Source organism: Lygodium microphyllum, chromosome 11 (assembly GCF_053477565.2).
Source record: "Lygodium microphyllum isolate KBCC chromosome 11, Lygodium_microphyllum_v1.1.10, whole genome shotgun sequence".
NCBI lineage: Eukaryota > Viridiplantae > Streptophyta > Polypodiopsida > Schizaeales > Lygodiaceae > Lygodium > Lygodium microphyllum.
Window position 1 is genome coordinate 109,836,476 of NC_141145.1, and position 8,186 is coordinate 109,844,661.

Below are 8,186 nucleotides of genomic sequence, written 5' to 3' on the forward strand. Positions count from 1 at the left end.
ACTTGAGAAAAGTCTCTTGCTTGAGGTCGATGCCATCCTTCTAAGAGGGGGAGCAATGGCCAATGAACTCTGTAAGAAGTACCAATTGGAGAAATAATCAATGGTGGATTGTGGGGCAACGCCTTCTACTGCATCGGCACACCCAGTGTGCTGAGCCTCAACCAATGGTGGCAAGGAAGAGAGAGGGACGACCGCCTATGACGCCTGTTCTCCACCTCGAGGCCAACAAGCGGCCATCAGCGACCTTGATTTCTGCGTCTTTTGTTGTTTCCTCTCTCTCTCTCTCTCTCTCTCTCTCTCTCTCTCTCTCTCTCTCTCTCTCTATCTGTGTCCACCTCTTCTCCTCTGAGACGAGCGTGGCTATGGCGGCGGGGCGGCTATGGCGGACGGGATGATAGACCTTTGTCTGAAAGTTCACTTTAGGAGGCTTGAAAGGGTAGTCGGGAGGGAAATGGATCATGACAAAGAAGACACCACCTGCGTAGGGGCTATCGGCAGGGCCCATGATGGTGGCTTGCCATTGGAACAGGTCCTCGCCGACAGGCCTAGTGCTGCAGGATGTGGGGGGGTCCCTTTGCAGGTCTTGAAGCTCCTTCTATATGCGCTTCGACGCCATCTCTCTCTCTCTTGTGCCAATAAACAACCTCTCTTTGCCTCTGCCAATAATAGCGAGGGTATTTCCTGCTAGGGTTAAGGGCATTCTCTCTCTCTCCCTCACTCGCTCTCTCAAGCTCTCCCTAGATCTAGATCTCCTCCTCCTGCTTATGTAGTCTCTCGCTAAGAACCTCCTCCTCCTGTCCAAACTATTACTACCATCCCTAGACAATGATCTCCTCCTCTTCCTGTCCAAGCCATCCCTGTGGTCCCTCGACAAGGATCTCCTCCTCCTCCTGTCCAAGCCATCCCTGCGGTCCCTCGACAAGGATCTCCTCCTCCTGTCCAAACTGCTCCTGTGGTCCCTGGACGATGACCTCTTCCGGTCAAGCCGATCCTCCCCACATCCACGGCGTTTGAGAGCATCTCTTGACTTTGAATGCCTACGTTTTGGTTCAGCGCGGTTGTCTTGTGTATGTCATGATTCAGGTTGCCTTGCTCTTTCAACCCCACTTCCAACATCTACAAAATGCTTCGATTCCCACACAGGTTCCCTGGACTTTGATCGCCTACTTTGAAACCCCTTTCTTGATCTTCATTGCAAGGGACCATGAAGGAAAAATCATATTCTCGGAGACAACATGAATTTTGTGGGTAGGTTCACAGCAGAAGATAACTATTCAATTGTGGCTATCGAAATATGCAGAGAAACATTGCATTCTTGCAGATTGCATCACCATCTTTATCTATTTTCCTTATTCTTTCTGATGTTGCTTCTTCTTCTTCTTCATGCTACTATCTATAGAATCTCTCAGCAATTGTAGTTGTTGAGATCAGCTTCTTCCCCGGCTGCGCACCAAAATGATAGCAACCCTCCCACGGCAGGAAATGAACATGAAACCAAGGTAGAAGCGTGCAAAATCTATGCACATGGCTGAGCCATTAATCTCAAAAACTGAAAAGAAACCATAAATCTTCCACTTAATAATGAACAAACTCTTTATCTTCATCATCTTCATCCATATCTTCAACCATTATACAAGAACAAAAGGGAAAAGAGGTATTTCTGCACAAAAGACAAAAGAGAGAGGAGAGAGAACAACTTTTTGCACCACCAAAAAGAGAATGTGTGATTAGACAAAAGAGAGAAGGGAAAGAGGCACATAACCATTCGTGCACTCCACTCCACCTCTTCCCCAAAAAGCACACCCCTTCGTATTTTATTATTTCTTTGAAACTTTGATACATTTGATATTATAAGGCCTTTGGCCCTTAATTTTGAGTATTCCTACCCTTCACCAATGCATGCACGCAACACTTTTGTGTATACCATTTATTTATTATGGTGGATGTGGATGTGGATGTGGATGTGGCCCCCTCATGTAAGTGTGTATTTTAGTGATTTTGTAACAATGTAGTATTATTCTCTTGACAAAAAATGAAAATATGATGCATGCTTGGATTCTTTTGTGCCTTGTTTTTATGCTTCTTCGGGTGTCATCAGGACAATATTGGAAAAGCTCAAGAGACAATGAAGGCCTATGCAGATGAGAAAAGAAGACATGTGGAGTTTGATAAAGGTGAATGGGTTTTCTTGAAGGTTCAAAAATCACGTTATGCTTCTCTTAAGGGAGGACATAATAAACTCTCTCGTAGGTATTATGGCCCATATCAAATAGTTAAATTGGGGATCTTTCCTATCAACTTGATTTGCCTTCAACTACATGCATCTACAATGTCTTTCATGTATCTCACCTCAAGAAGTATATTGGCCCTGAAATCCAAGTTCTTGAAGAACTACCTGCCCTTGATGAAGATGGTTTGATCATTTATGAACCCGAAAAGATTATTGGTAAGTAGGAGAAATTTCTAAGGAATCAAATTCTTATGGAGTAACTTATTAAGTGGAAGGGCTTGCCTTTGGAAGAATCTTCTTGGCAACATGCTTCCTATTTGGAACAATTTCCATGGCCTCTTCAAGAGGATAGTTCATTCACTGGACAATAATCAACTTGCTATAATGCATTTTTTTTTAAAAGTTAAATGCTTTGTCTTCATCAAAATTTGATTTTGATAGCATGGTTGGATACTACATATTTTTCTCTACATTTCTATACCTCACACATGGAAATTGGACTTTTCTACTTCAAGATATGGCCAGGTTTGTACTTCAACTTGTTTTGGACAACCTACAGCAACTTGTTCCATTTACATGGTCTTTCTTCATCAACTTATTTGGTCTTCTTCAGCATGGACTCCTATTTCAACATGACTTCATCCATTTCAAGCTATTCTTGTACTCATCCTTGTATCTTGTTCCCAAATTTAGCTTTGAGGACAAAGCTCTTCTAGGCCGGGATGGCTTGTAATAGAGTAAAAGTTCCTAAATGCCTTAGCCAATATTTAGCCTACTAGCATTAAGTATAAAAGGCTAAGTTGTAACTAGCCTAGGATCTTTTTGCCATTTTACAACATTACATGTTTGAGGTCTCAACCTCCCACCATCTAAGAGGATGAATACTCTTGGCCACCAGAGCTTGGGGTTCATACCATGTTGTAGCCACTCATCATTTGATTCTCAGTCAACATTGGTAATATCATTTCATGCCTAGCCACCTTGGCTATGGTTTCTTGGCAATTTATTCTATTTCTTGTATTTTCAATTTAATGCTTCCTATGGGAATTAGCTTCTTTACATTCCATGGGTAGCAAGGCCCTCATAATCTTTATGACAATATCCTTCTCACTAATTACAATAAGCAATCTCCATCACCATCAAACTTGGAAGAATGGACCTCCGAATTAGAGTCCTACTTCAATATTTATCCCCACATGGATGATCAAAATTTTACATTTTCTTCTCTCCACTTGGAAGGATTTGCCCACACATGGTGACGATATATCAATCAGGAGAATCATCAGTTCATTGATTGGGAAGACTTTAAAATGCATATGGTTCAAGTATTTTTATCCCTTGTGGAAAAAGAGTAGTCAGCAAGACAATGGTACACTCTTGACCAATGTAATCTCACTGTACGAGAGTACACAAATTTAGTTTATGAACTTGACGATGTATGTAGAGAGCATTAGTGATGATGCCAAATTGCATAAGTATATCTATGGGTTGGAACCAAGCCTATCACTGGATGTCATGGCTCAAAAGCCTACTACACTCTTTGATGCAATTGAATTGGATGAAAGATATGTAAGAAAGTACCATAACAATGAGAGTATTCAGTAAGGTTGTGGATAGCCTTGAACAAAATCCACATGATAGTGACTATCAGAAGTAGCATGAGAAGAATTGAGGAGTGAAGCCAAAGGGAAATAGGAGCTATCTACTATGATTGTTAATATCCCCAAGGAAGGAAATATTTCTTTAAGCGATAGCCATTGATTAGAAAGGGATCATCAAAGGCGTCTAGAGCTTGTATCTACATGGTTGATTGCAAGTACCTTATAAGGGCCCATCTGGTGCTGTTGAAGCTTTCCAAGAAACTTGCCAAAGTGAAAATCATATGCCAAGATGAAATCACATTATTTTAATTCTTTATATTTGATGAAGTTTTCATGGTAGACTTTACATTGGGCATGTGTGGCTTCCATGTATTTTAAGGCCATCCTTCGAGTCTCAACCAGACATTCCAAGTACAAGAGACGGTGCCACATGGACTCTCCATCTCCTAATCATTTTGTGATAGCCACTCTTAAAGAGGGCAATTTGAACTCAACAGGAAAGATGGCTTTTGTATCATAGATCAACTAAAAAGATATCTAGCTTATTGTGGCCTTATGAGAGGTTCTTTATGCCTAAAGGGCCTTTATAAGTCGATCATCCCAATCATGGTGATGTGGGGAAATTGTTCTTGTTAGGATTGAACAGAGGATGCGATTGGTGACTTCAACTTGGCCATTGGCTCAGGGGTAATAGGGTGTGGACTTGTGATAGTAGATCTTGTAGATCTCTATTATCTCTTCCATGATCTTGTTTAGAAAGTGAGTGGTTCTATCACTAACAAGCTCCAAAGACTACTAAAGTGGGTGATAATATTCTCATATAGGAATAGAGCCACATTATTACCATTATCTTGTTTGAGAGCTTTGGTTTCACACCACTTCATTACATAATCAGTATAGACTAGTATATATTTGATCTACTTCCTTTGCGTGATTGGGCCCACAAAGTCAATGCTCCATTTCTCAAATGGCTTCAAGGAAAGGATGAGTTGTAGTAGCATGGCATTGGTTTTTTAGGGCTTTTCCATTTGTTGATAGGCATCACAATGATGATAGTAACCATAAGCATCTTTGTGGGGGATTGGCCACCAGTATCCTACGAGGAGTGAGTTTTTCTAGCTGTTGCTTCTCTCGCAAAATATCCACCACATAGCTCATCATGGCATGCCTTCAAGACTATTCCAATCTCATCTCCTGTAACACATCTTTGCAATACTTCATCTTTATCTTTCTTTTATAGAGCATCGCCTAATAGGGTGTAGGGGGCTAATTTCAACAAAAGATTTTTCTTCTCTCTACTAGAGATATCGAGGGGGCATTGTTGTGTGGCCAAGAGGTTGGCAATATCTGTATACCATGGGATCATAGTCTCTATTAGAAACAAAGCTGCATCAGGAAGGTGTGGTTTATCTTGCTCCCTTTGATCGGCCAAAATATGGGAACGACTAGGTTTAGTGATCACTTCAAAATCAAACTCCTAGAATAGAAGGAGCCATCTCAATATTCTATCTTTGATATTTGCTTGTTCATCATGAAAGAAAAAGCTTCATGATTCACATAAAACTTGAAATTTGTTAACAAAAGGTAACACCGAAACTTCTCTAAAGCAAACACTATCGCCAAACACTCGAGCTCGGTCACTGTATAGTTTCACTCTCTATTAGTGACTTTTCAACTTGCATAATAAATTGGTTGGTCTAGCTTTGAGGATCCTTCTTGACAAATAATTGCATTGAGCCCTTGGACTAATGCATTAGTGTACTCATAGAATTCATTCGTCCAATTAGAAGGTTGTAGGATGGGTGCTCCAATCAGGCATTGCTTCAAGGTATTAAAGGATTCTTTGCAATTATCTGTCCAAATGAACTCTACATCTTTCCTTAAGAGCTTGTGCAGGGGAATTGCCTTAGTTGCAAAGTGTGTGATGAACCTCTTATAGTATCCCACATGGCCAAGAAATTCTTTGAGCTGTTTAAGATTGGTTAGTGCTTTCAAGGCTGCAATCTTCTCAATCTTGGCAGGATCTATTGGTATCCCATGTATAGAGACAATGTGGCCCAAGAGGACTCCTAAAACGACTTCAAAGATACATTTGTCGAGGTTGAGGGAGATTTCATACTCTCAACATCGATCAAAGCATTGCTCCAAGCATCCTCAATGCTTGCAAAGCGGACCAAATACATAAAAATAATCTAAATATACCTCAATCAAATCATGCAAGTGATTTGAAATGCAACAATCGTAACTCACTGAAAGATGTACGGGTGTTACAAAGCCCGAATTGCATCACCTTGTAAGCATATGTCTCCCATTCTATGGTGAAGGTTATTTTGAACTAGTCTCCTTCTACAATCTACACATGATTGTATCCATTAAAACCATCCATCAAGGAATAGAGTTCATGACATGTAGTGTGTGTCTAATAGTTGGCCGATGAAGGGGACATGAAAATTCTCTTTGATCCAAGTCCTTCACCAAGTCATACTCCTTAATAAGGTCCATTAGCTTTTCCAACCAACTAGGGAATGGGGCGATACTCACTTTGACTTTTTCTCTTTCTTCAATCAATAGTTGCATCTGTTGGGAAATAGGAAAATGATGTATGCTCTAGGAAGAGGTTTCCTGAATTCCATATACACAATGAGGAGAGTGGAACAACCCAACTTCTACAAAGCATTGTACTTGACTATCACTTTCATAATGAATACAATATCATGATTCTTTCCTCTTTCAATTAGTGCCATTGTCATTATCAATCTAATACACAAGATTTTCTTTATGAGTCTAAGCTTCCATCTTGGAACCTAATTCACTTGTGTAACAATTGTCTACTCATTGTCCATGTCAACATGAATTTAGTCTTCACCTTCCAACCTCCATAGCTCTTGCCATGCTCTAGATCTCAACTAAGCATGGCATAACTCTCCTCTCTGCTCTCTTAGTCCCTTTTAACCTTAGGTTAGCTCAAATCCAACTCATGGTTCCATTTCTCACTTTCATCTCCACTTGACCTTGTGGCAGCCATAGCCAAAACATCACACCTACTTGACTTTGAGCTTCTGGATCTCTCAAATCAGAGCATATCTCTTCAAGATCTCTTCTAGAGATATCTCCCTTGACTCCATGGGTAACTTTATATCACTTCAAATAGTGACATTGCCTTGGGTATAGCTCAGCATTGACGAAATTTGAGCTTGCTGCTAAAATTGTGCATGTTGACATTTGTACAGCTTGCTCCTCCTGCATGCACCGTAATACTCACTGTCACCATAGGGCAATTGAAGCACTATATCTAAGCTTTCTCTAGCTTAGAGGGTTCCCTATATGATCTTCTATATGAGCTGAAATCTGAGAAAAACCAATTGGGTACAGAAACCCTAACTGAGGACTTCATAGCCACTCAAGCTTCAAGCTCATCTTTCCTACATTTTCTCACTCCTGCCACTTGAACCAAGTTCCTACCACTGAGATCTAAAGTTTCCATCAAGTCAACCATCATGAAGAAGATTTGGAGCAACCCACTTAAATTCAAGTAGTCCACCTGAAGATCAAGAAAACCACTTGAAATTAGGCAACATTAAACCTGAAATCAAGTTGGTATCTTTTGATACTATTTTGCTTGTGTCTCTTGACACATTGAAGTACAACTCTATCACTTACTAATTTACTATTGATAAAAAATGACAGAGCTTGAACGAATAAAAAATTTCAATGGAGAAGGCTTCTGTTCTTTGAAGGAAAAGACCATGTATCACTCATGAGGAAAGACCTTTGGGATCACCTTGAAGATGATGAAGGTGATACAAATGGTGGGAAAGAAGATTTAGAAAGTGGGATCCTTGCAGTAGCTCCACTAAAAACAAAAGAATGGAAGAAGTTGAATAAGAAGGAACTTTGCATCATTTCCTGGGGACTAAGTGATGATGTACTACATCATATCTATGGCATCAGAGATCCTAGAACTGCTTGGGAGGAACTTGACAGGATCTTTGGTACCCAAGCAAAGAATTCAAAGGTAAAATTACTCATGCAATTTTATAAACTAGATATAAAAGATAGTGCTTCCATGACCATACACATTAGTAAGTTCAAGAGCCTAAAAACCCAACTTGTAACTCTTAAGAAGAATATTGATGAAGATGAAGCAATAGTCGTACTACTTGCAAGTGTAAATAAGGATCCATATGAGAATCTTGTGTCCATCCCAATTAATGTTCCACGTCTCTCACTTAAAGATATTGAGCACTCACTACTTGATAGAGAAAGAAAAGTTAAAAGCAAGGATGCAAAGGAACACCCACCAACAACAATCTCTTGTACACCAAGGGCACTTATGGAGCAAAAGGCCGTGGTCG